A 14332-nucleotide genomic window follows, 5' to 3' on the forward strand; every position below is an offset into this window, starting at 1 on the left:
TCTTTTTAATATCCTTGATCTCACTGGAACTAGATTTTGTTACTATTTGCAAAAATTGCAAATACAGGTCCACAATCCTTGGGGCCAGTTGCATTTCGGAATTCAGAATTTTTCGGATTTCAGACCCCCCCCCCCCACCCCACCGCCACGATACCAAAAAACACGTATGCTCAAGTCCCTTATTTAACCTGGCACAGTGCGGTGGACTTTAGGACCTGGCGGCGCACCAAACCTTCGCACATCCTCCCGTATACTTAAAATCATCTCTAGATTACTTATAATACCTAATACAATGTAGATGCTATGTAAGTAATTGTTATACTGTATTGTTTAGGGAATAATGACAAGAAAAAATTTTATTTCCAACAAAAACATTCAATAAAACATAAAACTATGCAGCTTCAAACGAACCAAATCAAACACATGGTAAATGACTTATTGGAATAAATGTAGAATGTCACTGTCACTATAAAACTTCAGTAACTTGTCTTTCTGTTTATTTAAATCATATACAGTGGTAGTTCTGACACTATTTTCTTCAGTAAGACGCCGCACAGACACACCACGATCAAGCTTCTGCAATAACTCCACTTTCTGTGTTATTGATAGAGAAGATTCCTTCTCTTTTTCTCATTGTTACGCATAGGGGTATCTGCAGCTCTTTTTGACATTTTCACAGTGAAATTAAACAGTTGAACACAAAATATCAGCGAACAGCAAATGCACGTGTAACCAGTACGAGCGCTGAGCCACAACTGACGTCTGGTGGCCTCTGCTAGTGCTGCCACGTCACACCTGAGTGACGTCAGCTGTTGGTGAAAAAAAACTTCGATTTTCAGAGTTTTTGGGATTTCAGAATTTCGAATAAAGGAATGTGCACCTGTATTTATTTTCCTCAATACCAGTGAAACTTCAAGAAAGAGTTCTACATAGTTGGTGAATTAATGAGCTTGGAAGTTAATCGTATGAAAACTTATTGCGCAGAAGTGAAATTGTGCCACACCATATGTGTCCCTTGTGATTAATGATGGAGATGGTAATTCAAACAATGATTTAGACTCCTTTATCAGAATTTTGCAGATAATTGAAGGAATTTAGTAAAATATTGCTTTCGACAGTAAAGATTAACATTGAGTGTGACAAAGCTGGGCACCCTGTCCCAACCGTTAAAGGCACGTGACTTACATTCTTAAGTTACTAGTCCAAGTTACTGGTCAATTCAGGAAATAGTTTCCCAAGCACATCTCATTTTTATTTTGAGTATCTATAGGTCTCAGTAGTGCATGTGCATGCAGGCTTTCAACTGCAATCTTAACCACTTCCAAGGAAGCTGAAACAAATGAATGGAAAGACCATCAAGAAACTTGCCTGTTTAGTTCTGCTTATTCATTAATACAATGTGGGCAACCTTGCCAAGGATCATTAATTGCTCTGGAGAAGGAAGCAGTGAGTCATTTCACAGTATTCATACTGATAGACTTTACCAAAATGTTGCCCTACAAATTTGCACACTAATTAGCAGTGAGATGAATCATGTTTACTGATTGCTGATAATTCCGAAGGGAAACACTGAGTATCAGCATAATACCTCAATAATGTAAAACAAATTGAACTGCAGATACTGGAATCTGAAACAAAAACAGAACTCAGCCAGTCATCTGTGGAAAGAGAAGCCAGTCAATGTTTTAGGTTGAAGAATCCAATCCTCCCAACTTCAGATCATTGGCTGCTTCTTTCTGTTTGTATCTGGACTGGCCAGTTGTGCTGGCCCATTCATATATCCTAGCCTGCTCAGGATGTAACAGTGTGCTAGTTTATATCACATCACCTAGACTTTACCACATTAGTAACAAATTACACAGACAAAGGAACTGTCCATCTATTCATACTGTCATTGGCATTCCCTTTGTTCCAGACACTGCCCTTCCCATCTTCTACTACTTGGAATAACTTACTTTCTCTTTCTCAGTGCTGCGTAATAATCTCTGACTAAAACATTAACTGACTAAACAAATAAATCAATTTAAATTGAATGGTGGAGAAGACTCAATGGATCAAATAGTCCAACGCTGCTCCTACATCTTATTGTGTTACTGATGGACTTCTTTCTCTACAGATTCAAGCAAGTGGTTGAGTACATAGAACATAGAACAGTACAGCACAAGAACAGATCTTTCAGTGCCGAACCAATTAAATTAGTAATCAAATAGCCAACTAAATTAATTTCTTCTGTCTACACAATGTTCATACCCTTCCATTTTCCTCACATTTTATGTGCCTATCTAAACATCTCTGTGTGGCTATACATAACTCAAATACCATCTATAAATTTGCTGATGATACAATCATTGTTGGTAGAATCTCAGGTGGTGACGACAGGGTGTACAGGAGTGAGGTATACCAGCTAGTTGAGTGGGATCATAGCAACAACCTTGCAGTCAACATCAGTAAGACAAAAGAGCTGATTGTGGACTTCAGGAAGGGTAAGACGAAGGAATACAGCAGTTATAATGGGTGACTTCAATCTACATGTAGATTGGGTGAACCAAATTGGTAAAGGTGCTGAGGAAGAGGATTTCTTGGAATGTATGCGGGATGGTTTTTTGAACCAACATGTCGAGGAACCAACTAGAGAGCAGGCTATTCTGGACTGGGTTTTGAGCAATGAGGAAGGGTTAATTAGCAATCTTGTAGTGAGAGGCCCCTTGGGTAAGAGTGACCATAATATGGTGGAATTCTTCATTAAGATGGAGAGTGACAGAGTTAATTCAGAAACAAAGGTTCTGAACTTAAAGAGGAGTAACTTTGAAGGTATGAGACGTGCATTAGCTAAGATAGACTGGCAAATGACACTTAAAGGATTGACGGTGGATATGCAATGGCAAGCATTTAAAGGTTGCATGGATGAACTACAACAATTGTTCATCCCAGTTTGGCAAAAGAATAAATCAAGGAAGGTAGTGCACCCGTGGCTGACAAGAGAAATTAGAGATAGTATCAATTCCAAAGAAGAAGCATACAAATTAGCCAGAGAAAGTGGCTCACCTGAGGACTGGGAGAAATTCAGAGTTCAGCAGAGGAGGACAAAGGGCTTAATTAGGAAGGGGAAAAAAGATTATGAGAGAAAACTGGCAGGGAACATAAAAACGGACTGTAAAAGCTTTTATAGATATGTAAAAAGGAAAAGACTGGTAAAGACAAATGTAGGTCCCCTACAGACAGAAACAGGTGAATTGACTATGGGGAGCAAGGACATGGCAGACCAATTGAATAATTACTTTGGTTCTGTCTTCACTAAGGAGGACATAAATAATCTTCCAGAAATAGTAGGGGACAGAGGGTCCAGTGAGATGGAGGAACTGAGCGAAATACATGTTAGTAGGGAAGTGGTGTTAGGTAAATTGAAGGGATTGAAGGCAGATAAATCCCCAGGGCCAGATGGTCTGCATCCTAGAGTGCTTAAGGAAGTAGCCCAAGAAATAGTGGATGCATTAGTGATAATTTTTCAAAACTCGTTAGATTCTGGACTAGTTCCTGAGGATTGGAGGGTGGCTAATGTAACCCCACTTTTTAAAAAAGGAGGGAGAGAGAAACCAGGGAATTATAGACCAGTTAGCCTAACGTCGGTGGTGGGGAACCTGCTGGAGTCAGTTATCAAAGATGTGATAACAGCACATTTGGAAAGCGGTGAAATGATCGGACAAAGTCAGCATGGATTTGTGAAAGGAAAATCATGTCTGACGAATCTCATAGAATTTTTTGAGGATGTAACTAGTAGAGTGGATGGGGGAGAACCAGTGGATGTGGTATATTTGGATTTTCAAAAGGCTTTTGACAAGGTCCCACACAGGAGATTAGTGTGCAAACTTAAAGCACACGGTATTGGGGGTAAGGTATTGATGTGGATGGAGAATTGGTTAGCAGACAGGAAGCAAAGAGTGGGAATAAACGGGACCTTTTCAGAATGGCAGGCAGTTACTAGTGGGGTACCGCAAGGCTCAGTGCTGGGACCTCAGTTGTTTACAATATATATTAAAGACTTAGACGAGCGAATTAAATGCAGCATCTCCAAGTTTATGGATGACATGAAGCTGGGCGGCAGTGTTAGTTGTGAGGAGGATGCTAAGAGGATGCAGGGTGACTTGGATAGGTTAGGTGAGTGGGCAAATTCATGGCAGATGCAACTTAATGTGGATAAATGTGAAGTTATCCACTTTGGTGGCAAAAATAGGAAAACAGATTATTATCTGAATGGTGGCCAATTAGGAAAAGGGGAGGTGCAACGAGACCTGGGTGTCATTATACACCAGTCATTGAAAGTGGGCCTGCAGGTACAGCAGGCGGTGAAAAAGGCGAATGGTATGCTGGCATTTATAGCGAGAGGATTCGAGTACAGGAGCAGGGAGGTACTACTGCAGTTGTACAAGGCCTTGGTGAGACCACACCTGGAGTATTGTGTGCAGTTTTGGTCCCCTAATCTGAGGAAAGACATCCTTGCTTTAGAGGGAGTACAAAGAAGGTTCACCAGGTTGATTCTTGGGATGGCAGGACTTTCATATGAAGAAAGACTGGATGAACTGGGCTTGTACTCGTTGGAATTTAGAAGATTGAGGGGGGATCTGATTGAAACATATAAAATCTTAAAGGAATTGGACAGGCTAGATGCAGGAAGATTGTTCCCGATGTTGGGGAAGTCCAGAACAAGGGGTCACAGTTTGAGGATAAAGGGGAAGCCTTTTAGGACCGAGATTAGGAAAAACTTCTTCACACAGAGAGTGGTGAATCTGTGGAATTCTCTGCCACAGGAAACAGTTGAGGCCAGTTCATTGGCTATATTTAAGAGGGAGTTAGATATGGCCCTTGTGGCTACGGGGATCAGGGGGTATGGAGGGAAGGCTGGGGCGGGGTTCTGAGTTGGATGATCAGCCATGATCATAATAAATGGCAGTGCAGGCTCGAAGGGCCGAATGGCCTACTCCTGCACCTATTTTCTATGTTTCTATGTTTTTATACCAATCCTCATAGAGGGATCAGAAGTGGAGAAAGTGAGTAATTTCAAGTTCCTGGGTGTCAAAATCTCTGAGGATCTAACCTGGTCCCAACATATCGATGCAGCTATAATGAATGAATATATTTCATTAGGAATTTGAGGAGATTAAGTTTGTTACCTAAAATACTTGAAAACTTCTACAGATGTACTGTGGAGAGTACTTTGACATGCCGCATCACTGTCTGGTATTGCGGGGTGGGGCCTACTGTATAGGACCAAAAGAAGCTACAAAAAGCTGTAAAATTAGTCAACCCCATCTAAGGTACTCGTCTTTGTAGTATCCAAGACATCTTCAAAGAGCGGTGCCTCAGAAAGGCAACGTCTGTTATTAAGGACCTCCATCACCCAGGACATGCTCTCTTCTCATTGCTACTGTCAGGAAGGAGGTACAGAAGCCTGAAGGCTTCTTCACATCTGTCATCCAATTCCTAAATGGACGTTGAACCCACGAACACTACCTCACTTTCATTATTTCTACTTTTGCACTATTTTTAATTTAACTATTTATTATGCATATATATACTTATTGTAATTGATTTACTTATTTATTTTTTTCTATATTATCATGTATTGCATTGTACTGCTCCCGCTAAGTTAATTTGCACATGATATTAAACCTGATTCTGATTCTTAAAAGTCTCTAATGTTTCTGCCTCTACCACCACCATACCAGTTGTAATAGAGGGTTGAAATGCCCTGATTGTTTTTATTTCCACTGATACTGCCTGACCCACTTGTGTTTTTCCATAATTTTTTCCTTCCTCTTTTTATCTCATATTTCCAGCGTCTGCAGTTTTTTTTGAGGTTCATTTCTTATGAAAGGCAAAGGTATGCTAAAAATTTGTCACTGCTTAATGTGAAGGGGGAGTATTCAAGAAGTCAGTGTGTGCTTTGATTCACGACAGCAGGAACATGTGAAGTTAATTATGAAGAGAGGCAGCAGTACATCACAGCACAGCCTACCCACCCAACCATCCAATTAGGTTCATCCACTTGTTACAGAATCTTGTGGGTCCCATATGGGACTTTATAGCCACCTTAGAAGCCATAGAACTGAAGGAAAAACAAGTCACCTTCTCCCCTGAGGTTCTGAAGAGGAGGAGGTGAAGGGAAATATCTTGAAATTTAATAAAATGCAGACCCACTGACCATCTGGATTTTATTAAATGTATTCAGATTTAAACATGGTTATTTGAGTGTTTTACTGATGGTTTATTTTTTCTATTTGATTGTGAACTTATGCTGCATCATATATCTTGAGTTTAATCTGATACTCTGGGATGATTAAAGCAGTGTAGTGCTGTGTTAATCCGGTTAACAAATAACAGTAAACCTTCGGGTCACTTAACTCTGAAAGCACAAATTAATGGAAATAGAGCAGCTTGTGAACTCTGAGAGAGAAAATCTGCCTCTGGGTACTGCTTCTGAATCATTGAGAAACGGGCCTGCAGTACTAAAAGTTGCAGATGGTGAAATAACGTCAATTTCAACTGCAAATTCCAAAATGGCAGTGGACAAAACCCATATCATCTGTCACAGCCCCTAGTAGTCCACACTTTTTAAGATGCTGAGGACTGAAGAATTAAGTCACTCCATGAAGAGCCATTGTGAACAGACTGCAGACATTGTATACTCAGCACTTTCTCCTGAAATGCACCAGCATTTTTTGACAGCATGCAGATTATAATTATCAAAGATATTTTAGCAGCCGTTAAATATCCTTGATGGTCAGAGATGTTAAAATAAATAAATTGATTTAAACAACATTAAATGAAAACTGTTACAAAATTAAAAGCACATTCAAATATAAGGAAATAATGAAAGCCATTAAAATAAGTAAAGAACTTTCTTTCTCCATTGTGAAGGAGATCACCTTTCATGTGATAGCCCTCTCTGAAACGAAGTTGAGGCATAGAAGCTGTATGAAATGATCAGTCCCTCTACAGTGGTCACTGTATTGTTACTGAGACTCAGTAGCAAGTCCAGTGGTGGAGTGGGCAAAAAAGACGTATCTGGAGCTTATTTTTCCAGTTCCTCAAGTGCCTAGTGTAAATTCTCCATGTCTCTAAAGACATAGCCATTGTTTATTAGACCACGAGCCAAATGCTAGGTTTGACCATTGTTATTATCGGTTGGCCAAAGGCACTGGTGCTGCCAATGGATTTTGCCACGACCGTTGTCTTCACCAGTCTCCCAAGGTATGCAAAATGATCCACATTTTCGAGGTCTTGCACCTTAAAAGCTCTCACATAAACTTTTGGACAGCTGAATTGGACACTAAATATTTGACCTTCTTAGAACGTGGTTATGTGGTTGGAGGAGTAAAATAGCATTTGTGGGCACTGTTACGTACCCCGTAACTGGGTTGCCAAACCAGCAGAAATGAACCATTTAGTTGGAGTCTGGATTACTGGAACTAAGAATGCTTTTATTAAAGAAAATAAGTAACACAGTACTCTAATAGTAAGGATATAAATGCAACAGGTTAGCAATGATAAAACACACATGTACACAGAACTAAGATAATAGGATCAATCAAGCTCTATCGCAGTCTAGGGGTAAAATGATCAGTCTCAAGTGACGCAGAGTTCAGTTCGCAGTAATCGCTGTTGTGCCGTTTGAGAGAGAGAGAGAGAGAAAAAGATATGTAAATCAGATTCAGCAGACCTTGATGTTCATCGCAGTTAGCTTTCGGGCAAACCCTTTATTGTCTTCCGAGGTCACCGACTGTGACCCCTCCGTTCCGGATACGACTGTTCTTCCGCAGTGAACCCGGCACCCAGGCAAGGGCACACACACATACACACCAGGTTCCCGCCGATCGTACCTTTTCACCCTGTGCGTCTATGGTCGGTCCCGCGATCAGACCTCCAAAAACTCCCACCAACTTGTGGGGGGGGGGCACACTGCACTTCCAGGGTCTCGTTATCTCGTGGTGTCGTGGTGTGTCTCTTGCCTTAGCGAACCTGTTCCTTTTATCCCCCTGCTGGGGTATCGCCTGTCCATCAAACTTCAAACAGTTCAGGTTCAAAGCAACCGGTCTGACAATACTCAGAACTGTGTCTCTTTTCGTTAATCTCTCTCGTCTCTCATTAACATTTCTGAATGTTTCCCCACTGTCTCTCTTATCTCTCTCATCGGCATCAATCTTCTGATAACTTGGTCTTTTGTCACAGCACACAATACATAGGGATCCACAGATAATTAAAATGCAAGTGCACATATTGAACCTATGCGACTTCAAGAGTGGCGCATGTGGTACACGTTACTCATAATGTCCGGCCATGGCTGAAAACATTGACATTGAGGCTCTTAAGTTACCGATGAGTGAAGGGCTAGCTTTGGTGACCTTGATGCAAGGATGGACATGGGAACAGGCTTCCTGCATTTCAGAAGCTGGATTAAACATTACAATGGCAGAGATGACGTTGGTGATTGGTGTGAAGATCAGAATGGTAACCAGAGGAGGAGATCACTCAATCTATTGACTCCATGCTGGCTCTGAGAGAGCCATGACATTTGACCCAACCCCTGCCTCCCTGTAAACTCGGCAATTTAGTCTCTTTTGCACACACCAAACAACTCACCTTTGACTCCTTTTGCTATTAATCCAACACCAAGAGGTCATCTACAGCAGCCAATTAACCTAACAATTTCCATGCCTTTGGAATATGGGAGAACATGGGAGATCACCGTCTGGTATGTGGGGGGGAGGGGGCCACTGCACAGGATCAAACGAAGCTGCAGAGAGTTGTATACTTAGTCAGCTGCATCATGGGCATCAGCCTCCATAGTATTCAGGACATCTTCAAAGAGCATTGCCTCAAAAAGGCAGCATTCATCATTAAGGACCCCCATCACCCAGGTCATGCCTTGTTCTCAATTCTACCATCAGGAAGGAGGTACAGATGTGTGAAGGCACACACTCAACAATTCAGGAATAGCTTCTTATTCTTGGCCACCTGTTTTCTGAATGAACAATGAACCTACCTCACTACTTTTTTATTTCAATTTTTGCACTACATATTTAATTCAACTATTTTATATATATACACACACTTGCTGTCATTCGCATTTTTTCTCTATTATTATGTATTGCTGCAGCAAAGTCCACAAATTTCACGACATATGCTGATGGCATTAGCCAGCCAGTGGTGTAGTGGCATCCGCACTGGACTCCGAGGGAAGTGGTCCCGGATTCAAGTATGGCTGGCTCCTTGCATGCTTTCCATCCGTGCCGGGTTGAGCATCGAGCTAGCAACTTGGCCTCATAAAAAAACAGACAAAAGTTGCTAAAGAAACGGCAAGGTTGCTGCTCGATGCACCGTGAGGTGCCGAAAGAAACAACAATAATGTCAGTCAAAATAAATAAGATTCTGATTCTGAACTTGGTGGGAAAATTGTGGTCACAGAGAAAACCTGCAGACTCCACCGGTGGTCAGGATTGAACCTGGGTGTCTGGAGTCTGAGACAGTGGCACTGGTATACGCACCATTGTGCTGTACACTTGGCACTGATGCAGGCTACATTTCTCTCTACCACCTCCTACCACTGGAAAAGAATAGGCCTCAACTGCAAAATATTAAGTGATATTATCCCCCTCCTCATCAGGGCTGAGTTCATTGCTAGATTCTGTTGCAATCTCCCCAGCACAGCACAAGTAAAGTCTATCAGTTTAAGGAGCCCTTGCAACCACAGAAGATGTCTTTCCTGGTCACTGCCTTCTACACTTAAATTTGTACTCTGGTCCTGCAGTACTAATGACAAAAATTAGTCCAGACTGACATCACTGCTGCAGGCTCAGTGTCCTTCATGAAGAGGTGTCCTGCACACCAAAGCACACCATTCATTAAGCTGCCAGGAAGTTTCAAAGACTATTGTGATTTATTATCATACGTGGTTTTATTTCTAGACCATTTATACTTTGTCTCACAAGGCTACTGTGGTGAGATCTCAACATGTTTTGCAATGTTTAATCTGCAATACGGATTGAAGTTGATTCTGTGATTGCTGTTCAACCTTCCTGCCATCAATACAAGTACTGCAGCTCTTGAAATAACCTCCCTGGGTCATTGAACTTTTGTAATATTTACATGAATCAGAATCAGGTTTAATATCTCCAGCATATGTTGTGAAATTTGTTGTCATTGCAGCATCAGTACAATACAATACATAATCATAGAAAAAAAACTGTGAATTACAGTAAGTATAAATACATTGAATAATTATATTAAATAAGTGGTGCTAAATTAGAAATAAATAAAGTAATGAGGTAGTGTTCATGGGTTCAATGTCCATTTAGAAATTGGATGGTAGAGGGAAAGAAGCTTTTCCAGAATTGGTGAAGTGTGTGCCTTCAGGCTCCTGTACCTCCTTCCTGATGGTATCAATGAGAACAAGGCACGACTTGGGTGATGGGAATCCTTAATGATGGGCGCCACTTTTTTAAGGCACCTCTCCTTGAAGATGTCCTGCATTATTATTTTCAAAGTTTAGCAAGGTCTGGTGCTGTTGATAACTGTAAATAGACCAGAAACATGGAATGTATTGAGCATAGTTAGCAGATCTGCAAGAGCAGTCATAATTGATAAATGTTATAGAAGCCAAGAATAAAACTCTGTCGAAGGTCTTCAACCTCATCTTCTCTCCACAGATGCTGAGCCTTTTCTGCATTTTCTGTTTTCATGTCAGAATTCCAGCACCTAAAGTTTTTATTTTTTGCTTAAATTGAAACTTTAATGCATGGGCTTGTATTTCTTGTAAATTGTGTATCTGGCCTTTCCTAATTACCCAGCAACCTGGAAACTGAATTTAATAGAAAAAGAAATAATTTACTCAATAAATTATATCAAATTTTCACTTACAGTCTCCCAAATCCCAGAAGAGAAGTGCTAGATCTCTACAAAGTGCAACACTCATTTCTTCAGCCAAGATCTGGAAAGGTTAGCTATAAATACCATAAATCAATTTATTTCATCAGGCTACCTATTATATTTTAAATCACTATGTGTTTCAAATTATTTGGATTATGATAATGCCTCTGGCAAAGAGTTTGATTAAGGAAACTAAATATGAAATATAGGCTTCTGCATAAAATATGCTTAATTTGAAAGTGTCAGAGAATATAATTGCACAGCAGCTCTGCAAATAATGAATATTATTTAATATTTCCAGTTTTGATAAAATTCTAATGCACTAATTATTTGCATGGTATGAACTCAAGACTGTACAGGAAGAAATTTAATGAGTTTCAGTACTGATATACTTCAAATTTACTGTCATAAAAAGAATTGAATAATTCTATGGGCCAGATCAAGTCAAGCTGTAGTGAACAGTGTCGCCCAGAGCTGTGAGCCAACTTCTGCCTATGCCTCACCTTGTCTCAGGCTCCTCATGCACACATGATCAAATACAGAAGCCTGAGGCAAGCTTTAGCCCAGAAGCCAGAAGATTGGACCTCCTTCCCTGCTGCTGAACTCACTGCTGTGAACTGATTTGCTCATTCAGGGGCTTGATGCATTTCACGCCCTTCCTCAAGGCAGCCTAGCTTAAAGGCCATGATACCGTTCATCATCTTTTGTTCTAAACACTGGAGCCCCCTTCCAATAGAACAGTGGGTGAACCTTCACCAGAAAGACAGCAGTGGTTTGGTTAAGTTCAACACCACATTCTCCAGGGTACTTAGGGATGGGCAACAAATGCTGATGCTGAGACCCTGATAATGGTTAAAAAAATTAAAAGAGATCACTATGTACAATATTAAATGAGGAGTATAAGTTATTCACCGCTTTATCTGGGAGGAGTGTCTGGTCCCTGGATGGTGGGAGTGAAGGACAAGTGTTTCCTTCATGAAGAAGTGCTGAAGGAAGGGGAATAGAGGGGAATGGAGTTTGATGGAGGCAGTTGATTCAATTCCCAGCGCAATAGTTTGGGAACTTGATCAGAAAAGTATTTCCTTCATTCTGTTTTTCTGGGTCTAATTTTGTCAGATCGTTTTCAACCAATCTGCCCCTCTCAGAGTTGATCATGGAGGCTCTCAGTCGATCAGATGTCAGCAGTCCTCTGCCACTTTCCCATAAATTAAACTTGCTCACTGAAACTTTTCCCAACTGGTCCTTATCCACAACCATCACAGTGATGGTTATAGCTCACCCACCAGTCACATCTCATTGTGTCCCTTACTCCCCTGACACTTCTTCCTGTTTCGTTCATTGCATCCTGATCCATCACCCTTGTCTCCCATTTTAAGTCCTCATTTTCTGCTACAATCATTTTATTCTGCTCTCCTCTCTCGCCCTTGATGACTTTTATTTCCACTTCAACAGATCATACTTTTCAGATGTCACTGTCTCCTCTTCATATCTCCTTGTATCTATGATTCCCTAAACATTATCACCTTCCTTACTTATCAGATTCCAGCCTTCGTATTCCCAGTTAAACCCTTCAGTAGCTGTCTCCATCTTCACCCTCTCCACCCATCTCATGATTCCATTGTCCATCCTGATGAAGGGTCTTAGCCCAAAATATCGACCGTTTATTCCTCTCCATAGATACTGCCCGGTTTGCTGAGTTCTTTCAACATTGTGTGTGTGTGTGTGTGTGTGTGTGTGTGTGTGTGTGTGTGTGTGTTTTGCTCTGGATTTCCAGAATTTGCAGAATCTCTTGTGTTTAATCCTCAAAATAATGAGGGTTTTAGCTTGCTTGGCTCAAACAAGGGTGAAACTAGGCAATATTAAGGTGATGATTTTACCTCAGCCAACCTGGCGGTAAGGGCCTCATTAGTGCTTTTGCTAACTGTCCAATTTACTAGTGCAACACAACCTGAGCTGTCCTTTCTGTTCTATCATCTGTGACTGAGATCCTAAACTCTGCCTGACAGAATCTTAATGTACAAGGAGTCCTTGTCACCCACTTTGTCTGTACTCACTGACACTCATTGGGCTCCAATAAACCAAAGGCTCAATTATAAAATTATCATTCCTGTCCTGAAATCCTTTATGTCCTCCCTGGTGTCTTTTGCTATTGCATTTTCCAGCCATATAGATCTCTGAGTAATCTGTGCTCCTCTACATCTAAACTTGAGAATCGCCCTTCCTCTTTTGAAGGGCAAGTCTTTTGGTTGTCTAACTTTCCATATCTTTTCTTCCTTTTGCTCTAAATGTATCCACCTTCTCTATGATGTCCCTGTCTGGTCCTGTATCAAACTTTGTTTGATGATATTTCTAGTTTAGCAAATTACTGAAGAAGACAAATACAATTTCTAATAGCCCTTGCATTTTCAGCATGTCCAAAAGAGAAAAAACTCAATATTTCCTTTGATAACTCTTATTTTACATTACAGATTAACAAGAAGTCAAATGATGACACCTTTTCTAATCCATAAGCCAACGCTTTGTACTACAAAGTTCAAAGTTCAAAGTAAATTTATAATCAATGTACATATTTGTCACCATATTCAACACTGAGATTTATTTTTTATGGGCATATTCAGTAAATCCAAGAACCATAATCGAACCAAGGAATGACCATACCCAACTAGGTGGACAAACAGCCAAAGTGCAAAAGATAACCAACCGTGCAAATACAAAGGTGAAATAATAAGAAATAAGAAATAAATATCAAGAACATGAGATGAAGAGTTCTTGAAAGTGAGTCCTTAAGTTGTAGGAACTGTTCAAAGATCGGGCAAGTATAGTTGAATGAAGTTATCCAGACTCACTGTTACCATCAGGTAGAAGGTACAGAAGCCTGAAGGCACACACTCAGTGATTCAGGAACAGCTTCTTCCCCTCTGCCATCTGATTCCTAAATGGACATTGAACCCTTGGACACTACCTCACTTTGTTTTTAATATACAGTGTTTCTGTTTTTGCATGTTTTTTAATCTATTCAATATAAGTAACTGATTTACTTGTTTATTTATTTATTATTATGTTTTATTTTATTTATTATATTTTTCGCTCTCTGCTAGATTATGTATTGCATTGAACTGCTGCTGCTAAGTTAACAAATTTCACATCACATGCCGGTGATAATAAACCTGATTCTGATTCAAAAGCTTGATGGTTGAAGGGTATTAACTGTTCCTGGTCCTGGTAATGTGAGTGAGTACGTCCTGGGTGGTGAGGGTCCCTAATGATGTATACTGCTTTCCTGTGACAGTGCTCTGTGTAGATGTGTTCAATGGTGAGGAAGGCTTTACCCATGATGGACTGGGACGTATCCACACTTTTTGTAGGATTTTCCATACCAGGCTGTGATGCAACCAGTTAATATACTCTC

Source organism: Mobula hypostoma, chromosome X2 (assembly GCF_963921235.1).
Source record: "Mobula hypostoma chromosome X2, sMobHyp1.1, whole genome shotgun sequence".
Lineage (NCBI taxonomy): Eukaryota > Metazoa > Chordata > Chondrichthyes > Myliobatiformes > Myliobatidae > Mobula > Mobula hypostoma.